At 41.2% G+C, this 10448-nt stretch overlaps 1 long non-coding RNA gene across 1 annotated transcript; it reads left to right on the forward strand.

Moving 5' to 3' along the window:
• The first annotated feature begins 3239 nt into the window (after positions 1 to 3239).
• Positions 3240 to 10215, forward strand: LOC306918997. Its single transcript, XR_013789450.1, has 9 exons — positions 3240 to 3366; positions 4567 to 6778; positions 6929 to 7023; positions 7392 to 7455; positions 8129 to 8185; positions 8381 to 8603; positions 8894 to 9028; positions 9714 to 9800; positions 9932 to 10215. It is a non-coding gene; the product is annotated as an uncharacterized lncRNA (long non-coding RNA).
• The last annotated feature ends 233 nt before the right edge of the window (positions 10216 to 10448 follow it).

Consider the following 10448-nt stretch of genomic DNA (forward strand, 5'->3'; position numbering starts at 1 on the left):
ACATTTTGGTGGCATAGGAGCGAAAATAATTTAGTCCCTTGTTTGTGCCGAATCTGGGTTGTACATGGTTTGTTGCACTCCCTCTGGTATTGTGGGTGTAGACTTCGTTAACATTAAGGAAGTATTTAGACAGGTACATGGGTATCTTGGTGGTGTATCGAATCTTGTGGACCAGACCCATTGCAAGATGCTGTAGGCCTACTCTGTCGTCGACCCTAAGCCATTCCAGCCTGTCAAAGTGGGCAGGGGTGAGGTGGGTTCAGGGGGTGAGGCCAAGTAGGAGCCTGACCAGTTTGTTTTGGGAGGTCTGGAGCCTTGTTTTGAGGGCCTTTGAGGTGCTGTTGTACCAAGAGGTGCATGCATACACTGACACCACGCTAGACAGGAACGCCCAAAAACGTCACTTCCGGTTTTAGCCTGGGGTAAGAATTTTCTATGGCTGCCAATGCAACTTGGTCCAATCCTTAATCACATACGGACAAACATTGAACGAGCGCAAATCACAACTTCCCCCGGGGGTGGGCGGAGTCACAGTTTGAGGCGCTGATTACGCGCCGTGGTGTCAGTGTATAGTCAAATAAACCTTGTACAAGGGCTCCTGTTAAGGTCTTCAAGGTGTTTTTGTTGACCAGTGAGTGAGTCCACAATTCCATGCTGTATTGGTGTTGGTACCATTAGGAGAGAACTGATAACAGGCAAACTTTGATGAAAATAACAATTCTACATTCTATAATTGTGTAGACTTTTTGTAAATTAAGTAATGCAGATGTTTAACAATATTGTAACTCTTGAGAGTATACGGGTCCATTTGGTTTCATTTTACACTCTCAAGAGTTAAAGATCTAATAATTAAGGGTCCATTTGGTTACCAACTCTCATGTAATCAATCAAACTTTATTTACTGTCGAAACCAATAAAAGACAGAGTTTATAATAATAAGTTGGCAATGTTCATGCTGGTGTAATGAGCACATGCACCCACAGAGCGTCGCTGTTGTACCGTAACCTTCCTCAGACAGACAGAAGCACACAGCGGAGTGGGAACTGCTAGAGACGGAACTGATCTGTTTAAAGTGTTTGTTTCCTCTTTTAAACGCTGTGCACCGGATGTTTTCATACTGTCAAAGATGGCAGGGCTCCGTCTTTTTGGCAAATCTAGAACTTCCTGTTTGAGAGCTAGCAAATTTAAGACATCCGGTTGCTTTCAGAATAAAAGTGCCGTTAATTAAATAATTATTACATTACATTATTAGTATTATTATTACATTACAGGTATTGTAAAGACACACATTATGTTTCTGTGTAAAAAATAAGTAATTAAATAACGTAAAAAAGGTATCTAAATGCTAAAATCTAAATCTAAATAAAAATGCTATTCACTGGAGTGCATGGACTTGCATGGACACTGGACAAAAGACGGCTCCGCGAGGCAACTGTTGTGACATATGCACGCGTTCAGGGAGATGTCCTCTACCACACCCCACTCTCCGCTAAGCGGGAGAGGTGTAAAATTCCAAGCAGCAGACCTTCTACTGCTGTCAAATGTAAAAATTGTGCCGTTTCCAGACCCAGAGTGGACACTGGACAAAAGACGGCTCCGCGAGGCAACTGTTGTGACATACGCACGCGTTCAGGGAGATGTCCTCTACCACACCCCACTCTCTCCCCACTCTTTATATACGTACATCTAACTTTTGATCAATTTATGCGTGTGTGTGTGTGTGTGTGTGTGTGTACAATGTTTGCACTTTATGTTTGCAGTGATGTTTTGCACTATAGGTACTTACTGCATGTTGTACCTTTTTATACATTTGAGTGATGTTTGCACTTGGTACATTGAACGTCTTACCTTTTTATACATTTGAGTAATGTATGCCCTTATAGGTACGTTGCACTTATAGTATCATTTTGTACTTTTGAGTGATGTTTGCACTGATTGACGTTTGTAGTTTTTGCATGTTTTGCATGTGTTTGAATAATGTTTGCTGTATTAACACAGATGCACACACATACAGTAAATTGATCAAATCTGTGACTACTAAACTATTAAAGTAGCTTCTCAGTCCACCTTAAGACAAATTATGATGTTTAAAAACAAATATTGTAGGGATTTGGAAACTTTTAAGTGAGCGTTTTATTTCTGATTGTGATGATCATTATTTTGCAGAGTGAATTTTTCTTCTTCTGTGTAACAGTGAATGAGAAACACCGTAAGCAAACTGTATGCCTTTGTCTTTCCATTGAAATTGATTGATTGAATGATTCATTATAATAATACATTTGACAGCAGTAGAAGGTCTGCTGCTCGGAATTTTACACCTCTCCCGCTTAGCGGAGAGTGGGGTGTGGTAGAGGACATCTCCCTGAACGCGTGCGTATGTCACAACAGTTGCCTCGCGGAGCCGTCTTTTGTCCAGTGTCCACTCTGGGTCTGGAAACGGCACTTTTTTTTTACATTTGACAGCAGTAGAAGGTCTGCTGCTCGGAATTTTACACCTCTCCCGCTTAGCGGAGAGTGGGGTGTGGTAGAGGACATCTCCCTGAACGCGTGCGTATGTCACAACAGTTGCCTCGCGGAGCCGTCTTTTGTCCAGTGTCCACTCTGGGTCTGGAAACGGCACAATTTTTACATTTGACAGCAGTAGAAGGTCTGCTGCTCGGAATTTTACACCTCTCCCGCTTAGCGGAGAGTGGGGTGTGGTAGAGGACATCTCCCTGAACGCATGCGTATGTCACAACAGTTGCCTCGCGGAGCCGTCTTTTGTCCAGTGTCCACTCTGGGTCTGGAAACGGCACAATTTTTACATTTGACAGCAGTAGAAGGTCTGCTGCTTGGAAGTTTACACCTCTCCCGCTTAGCGGAGAGTGGGGTGTGGTAGAGGACATCTCCCTGAACGCGTGCATATGTCACAACAGTTGCCTCGCGGAGCCGTCTTTTGTCCAGTGTCCACTTTATAAAGTCCATGCACTCCAGTGAATAGCATTTTTATTTAGATTTTAGCATTTAGATACCTTTTTTACGTTATTTAATTACTTATTTTTTACACAGAAACATAATGTGTGTCTTTACAATACCTGTAATGTAATAATAATACTAATAATGTAATGTAATAATTATTTAATTAACGGCACTTTTATTCTGAAAGCAACCGGATGTCTTAAATTTGCTAGCTCTCAAACAGGAAGTTCTAGATTTGCCAAAAAGACGGAGCCCTTAGATTTGCCAAAAAAACAGTGCCTTTTCACACCATGTTGTTGAATGCTTCTCTTCCACACACACGTCGGCAGGTTCTCCATCCCGGACCCAGCGGCGGACCCCCTGGCTGTAGCCATTTAAACCCTGTGCTAACCTTACCTGCTAACCGAGGTAAAGGATTTATCATTTTGAGTTGTGTATTTATTGCGTGGTGGTTTGACAGAGGAACTGTTTTAAGTTGTTTTTTGGTTTGAACTGAACGCAACTGAGAAAGGTAGGCTATCGTTTGAACTGTGCAACATTTATGGAGTGAGCCTCTTGAGTTGTGTGAATTTAATTATTTATTTTGGTTTGTATGTAGAAGGTTGCTGTGAAATGTAAAGTATTTAAACCAAATGTGTTGAAAAAGCAACCGTTCAGTTGTGACACACTGACGCCACACAGCTGAGTCAAATGACTAATTGGCATCACCAGTATCCGCGATTTGCATAATGAGATGAACCTAGAGTTGCAATGCATGCCCTCCATTAGCAGCCCATTGATCCACATTGAATTTACAATCTGCTTGTATTAAAGTTAAACAATGCTAAACTCGCCAACGTTGCAGCTGTAGGGCAAGCTTGAATTATAGCCTACTCAAAATCTGCAAAGCATTTGTTTCATAAAAAATACACCATGTTATAAGTGACGTTGAGCTACTTTCTGTTTGGAAGCACTTGTTTTTAATTAATGGGTAGCAGTGCTGCTGCCTCCTGCATTGTGACAATTCGAAACGGGTGGTAGGCATGGCTGTTCAGTGAGTTCCAAAAGTACTCGACATTACTTGTAATTTGTATTTTAAATTGCTTTCTAGAAGCGGATGAGATATTGACTCTACAAACTATTGTGCAGGGACACTTATAATAAAATACATTTTGTTATTGCACTTTTAAATATTCTTAAAGGATCCCTGGTTAATAAGACAAATATTTTATTTCTTAGATAAATAAAGAATCTTTCACTCAATAGGAACTGCTCCTGTTGCAAGTTGATTATATGATATGTCCATATGGTCTAGCCCTATGGAATACTAATAAAAAACAGCTTAATACTTTAATATAAGCAATTATTTTAAATACTTTTTATTAGCAAGTGCATTCCATAGCGCTGGACCACACGGACATAGGACATCATCAACCTGTGACGGGAACAGTTCCTATGGAGTAAAAGATTATCTATTTATGAAATAAATAAAATATTTTACATTTTTAGTTATAGATGGCAAGTATAATGTTTTAAGGAATATTTGTCTTATTAGCCAGAGATCCTTTTAAAATGTTTCTATTACTGTGAGTGATATGGTCAGCTTCTGATTTCTTTCTTTCTTTCTAGATGTGGATGGAGATGACCGTAGATACTGCTGGAACGCTGAACCTGAGGATGCCCTGGTCTCCTGTGTGACCCCCCCCCCCCCCCCCCCCCCCCCGGCTGCTAAGATGTCCATGTGAAGGTCACCAGGGTTCTGAGTGGCCTCCAGGCCGACCACCCCATCCTGGCTGCTAAGATGTCCATGTGAAGGTCACCAGGGTTCTGAGTGGCCTCCAGGCCGACCACCCCATCCTGGCTGCTAAGATGTCCATGTGAACATTAAGAGTGTTTGTATAGAGAGAAGCATGGCTGAAGAGCTTTGCATATCAGTCGTTTCTTGCTGCTGCCAAAGTCAAATTGTGATATCTGTAGTGTTTAGTACATGGCCGCTTAGGAGATGTAGATATAAGTACACCTGCCTGGTGGAAATAGCATTGTGATACATACTGGGTGTGCTCTTTGGTCGTTCACAAAACAAACAAACAAAAGTAAACAAAATGCCACAAACTCACTAAAAGCTGCACAAAATCACACAAATCAAGGGATGTCCGTGTTGGCTATTGTCCAACTCCTAATTTCCGATATCAACAGATACCGATTATATATGCAGGCTTTTTCCAGTGGTGGAAAAATAACTCAAACTTTTTACTTAAATATTAGTAGGCTATAAATACTGCAATATAGAAATACTCTGTTACAAGTAAATTCAACATGTACTCGAGTAAAAGTACAAAGGTTTTGGTATAAAAAGGTACCAAAAGTAAAAGTGCTCATTATGCAAAATGTCTCATTTCAAGTTTTCAGATGTATAAAAATAATTTGAAAATGGCAGATCTACAAGCTCTCGTGTCGCATTGTGACGCATTGTGAGCTTGTAGATGTTTTTAATGTAAAAAATAACCGATATCGATATTAATTTTTAATGCCTATATCGGACATCCCTAACAAAAACATAATCTCAAATGTGTCAATACATTTCAAAGAATGTCACAAAAGCCGCAAGTGCCACTAAAACTTCACTAATATATAAAACATCCACAAGTTCCATAATTAAATGCCACAAAGGTTTGACAAACATGCCAAAAAAAGAAATTACAAAAAATAAGTTTCATAAAAATCTTCTGCCGTATGTCCATAGAACGTCAGCTCTGTTGCAGCAAGCCAGTCCAGTGTGTCATTGTCTAGGTCACCTAAGCCACGATCACCATTCGGTGGCCGGTATTTGGGGCAAATGGTCATTACGTGTTCCACAGTCTGTAGTGGATCCTCGCATTCACAGTGGGCACTGTCCGAGATGTCCCACTTCTGCTTTGAGGGTTGTCCACTCCTTGCAGGGGAGGTGCTGGCAAAGAACATATTTGGGGTCCTCAATGTATTCCACTGGTCCCTCTGTCTTGCCTTCACCCAGGATGCCTTGGAGGTGTCAGCTGGTGTTGTGTGGAGCAGTTCCTGGGCCTGTGTGGCAAAGGGGCACTGTGACTTGAGGCACGTGTGCTGTGGCAAAGTGTGCCGTGACTTGAGGCATGTGTGCTGTGGTGTCTCTGACGACCTTGTGGAGGAGATGTCTGGGATTCACTCAGCTGTGCCTTCCCGGTGAGGGCCAGCGTGGCTGCTTCTCGTCTGACCTCTGTTGGAGTGATTCCAGCGAGAACAGGCAGGCAGTTGTTTGTTTGGGGTGGCCCATCCGATGTTGAGGGCAGCATCCAGCTTCTTGACATGAGAGGTACGGCTCCAGACTGGGGCACAGTACTCTGGTCGTCTGCATAGCCATACTTCATTGATGTGGATGTAGTTGTTGAACAGCATCATTCAGTGCCAGCACTGACCCCTGTGGGACGCCATTCTTGAGCTTTCTCAACCTGCTGCTTCGCTCGTTACTGGTGTGGAACCGAAAAGCTTCACAGACATGCCAACAAATGATTTCTAGTTTTTAACCTTTTTAACTTCTGTTTTGTGAAGCAACTTTGGGTACCTTGAAAAGTGCTATATAAATTGTATGTATTATAAAAAAAAAATTGGACAGACACAGAAATTGTCGCCACACAGAAATCACAAATTCCTATTGGCAGCAGCGACAAGTGAGTGATGTGCAAAGCTCTTCAGCCATTCATAGACTATAACCACCATGTCTTCCTTCCAGATGCTGCGAGGCTCAACCGGAGCCCCTACAGGTGGATATCTGCAGCTCTCGCTGTCCATGGATGAATCTGCATGGGGGCTCTGAAGACAGCTCAAAGTAAGAAACCACTTAGACTTTTCTATTACTGTGAGTGGTATGGTCAGCTTCTGTTTTAAATGTTCTCTAATACTATACATTTTGTGTATGATGTGAAAGGACACAATGTATGTATATCTGGCTCTTAATCTTTCGTTCTTTCTTTGTTAGGGTGGATGATGGGTTGTGGTAGACGTCGTGGAAGGACAGAGATCCGTTCCAAAGCTTCCCTCCCCGGGGTTTTCTCTGAGGACTTCTGATGAGCTGTGAGTAGGAATATTTCTTGTTTGTTGTTGAGGATGGATATCTGCTGTACTGTTATGGCATGAAGTATAGCATGGCAGTATGATGCCTCCTAGTGGCACTGGTTGAATGTCTGTCAGCTCTCCAAGCTAATCAAAGTCTTAATGACACTTTTGTTAACCACTTCAACCCCAGCATCCCTATTCTGTGAGCTTGTAGATCTGCTATTTTTGGCAAATCAATTTTTGTAGAGTGAAATCGGAGCATATACCAAATGCTCTCTTTAAAGGTCTGTTTTATCAAATATATATATATATATATATATATATGGTTCTGAATTTGCAGCTCAACAAAAGCTAATTTAGTCTTTATTTCTGTCTTTCTTTCTTAGGATGGAGATCTGGGTAGATGCCGGAGGACTTTGGACCTGGGCCCGCCTGGTGAGGAACCCCACAGTAAGAACCGCTTTAGGCCTGTCACGATTATGAGGTTTCTTTTTACTGGACGATTATTGTCGCTCAAATAAATTGCAATTAAATATTTAAGTGTGGCCCGGATGGTTAGCTCAACTTTCTGGGCACCTAGGCTGCCAAGCCAGCCGGATGGCGTGCTGCGGGTTCGACTCCCGACGGCCTTTGCCGCGCGTCACTTCCCCCTTTCCTGTCTATATACTGTTCACTATCAGTAAAGGCATAAAAAGCCCCAAAACCAACATGAGGGCTACGGCTCCAGACTGGGGCACAGTACTCAGCGGTGGGGAACACCAGAGCCTCGGTACCGGCTAGATGCCGTATCGGTGTGGCACAGGCGGTGGTCTTTCTGGGAATGGGACTGTAAAAATAGACAAATAACACCACTGCTATCACCGAAGAGCACACCCTAATTGATCACGTCTAGGAATTTCAACAATTTACAATTTAGGCAGTTATCACACACTTTATCCAGAGTGACTTACAGTAAGCAAGAACAACACATAGTAATACATCAAATTCATAAACAATTGTCATCAAGAATAAGAAGTAAGCTAAGAACGGTAGACTCTCCAGACTATTGGCAGCAACAACAAGGGAGTGATGTGCGAAGCTCTTCAGCCATTCATAGACGATAACCGCCATGTCTTTCTTCCAGATGTACTGCAGGTCTCCCGCTGTCCAGGAATCTGCATTCCTCTGAAGACGACTCAAAGTAAGAGACCCTGTTAGGCCTGTCAAAAATAACCCTAACTTCAACGTTTATTACTGTAAGTGATACATTTAGCTTCTATTTTAAATGTTCTCTATAAATAAAAGTTTGATGTACTAGGCTGTATATATGTTGTGACAGGATAGAATATATATCTGGCCCTTGGTCACTCTAATCAATCTTTCTTTATTTTGTTAGGATGGAGATCGCGGTAGACGTCGCTGGAACGCCGCTGCTGGACAGGGCGCACACACACACACACACACACATACACACATACACACGCGCGCACACACACGGCAAAGCTAATTTGGTGTGTGTTTTTTGTTCTTTGTTAGAATGGAGATCTTGGTAGACGAGCTGATGTTCCCTGGACAGAGATCTCCCCCCCCCCCCCCCCCTCAGAGGACTCTGATGAGCTGTGAGTAGTCTGTCCAAGCTAATCAAAGTCTTAATGACACTTTTGTTAACCACTTCAACCCCAGCATCCCTATTCTGGGGGGAGCGTTCAGCAAAAATAGCAGATCTACAAGCTCACACCGCGTTGCAACATGTTATGCTATTTTTGGAGAATCAATTTGTGTAGTGAAATAGGAGCACATACCAAATGCTCATTAAAGGTCTGTTTTATCAAATGTGTATAAAGGGTATAAGTGGTTCTGAATTTTCAGCTCAACAAAAGCTAATTTGGTTTCTGTCTTTCTTTCTCAGGATGGAGATGGCAGTAGACACAGCTGGAAGTCTCAACCAAGAGATGGAGATCTGCAGGTCTGTCCATGGATGGATGGGAGGACGGAGGACGGAGATCTGGGTAGACGCCGGAGGACTTCGGACCTGGGCCTGCCGGTGAGGAACACCACAGTAAGAACCGCTTTAGGCGTGTCACGATTATGCGGTTTCTTTTTACTAGACGATTATTGTCTCTCAAATAAATTGCAATTAAAGATTTAAGTGCGTTGTAACATGAATGAAACTGAAAAAAAGCCAATCGTCTGTTGCCGAGAATCGGTCGATCCCTATTCTTAAACGTTACTGTAAGTGTATGTTGTGACAGGACACACACACACAGCCAAGCTAATTTGGGGTGTGTCTTTTTTCGGTTCGGTAGACGCCACTGGAAGCCGTTTAGGCCTGTCAGAAATAGAGGTTTTTTACTGGCCGATTAATTGTCGCTCAAATAAATTACAATAACAATTTAATTGCGTCGTACTAACATTATGAATACAACTTTGGCTTTTTTAGGCTTTGTAAACAAAAAGGCATAATTCAATAACTTTATACACATTACAACGTAACACATTTTGAGCTTGTAGATCGGCTGCTTCCATTATTTCTTTAAAATGTTTGAAAATATATGAACATTTTCAACATGGAGACGATTATGACTATTATCCCTAAAAAAATAAAAAAAAATAAAGTATTATCTCAAATACTTGGCGATTAGGTAATTGTGACAGGCCTAAATCCTTCTGGTTGTGTTTTTATATCATGTTCTGTAATCAGTTAGGGGTTGACTATAGACTTTTTTTAGGAACAAGATCATCATGCCGGTGAAGAGCACGTTTCTAGCCAATGGAGCAACTATTTCTGCTCACCTTTGGAGTCACATCACGGCAAGGTAACTATACCACACACACACACACACACACACACACACACACACACACACACACACACACACACACACACACACACACTATGATTGTTTTATGAACAATGTAGTAATGAGCATTTCTTTCTTTTCTTTAGGACGTTGCTGGTCTCCTGTGTGGCTCCATCTGGTCCTCCTATGCAGCCATATGGAGGTCACCAGGGTTCTGAGTCACTCAGATCCTGACTGGTAGTGGTGATATGTAGATGTGATCAATCGGGGCTTTTTGGTTGTTCACTTAAACAAAAATAAACAAAACAAATATATAAATAACTATAAATGGATAAAACAAATGGTACAAAATATAGATTAAAGTCAAATAAATGCATTAAAATAGTAAATCAAATAAATACAATTAGTAATGGCATAGTAATGCGTAAAATAAATATAATTAGTAATATAGTAATACATAAAATAAATAAAATTAGCAATATAGTAATGCATAAAATTAGTAATAACAGTAATACATAAAATAAATAAAATTAGTAATAACATAGTAATACATCAAATAAATAAAATGAGTATAGTAATACATAAAATTAGTAATAACATAGTACTATATAAAATGAGTAGTATAGTAATACATACAATTGGTAATAACCTAGTAATATATAA

Source organism: Electrona antarctica (assembly GCF_951216825.1).
Source record: "Electrona antarctica genome assembly, contig: scaffold_54, whole genome shotgun sequence".
Lineage (NCBI taxonomy): Eukaryota > Metazoa > Chordata > Actinopteri > Myctophiformes > Myctophidae > Electrona > Electrona antarctica.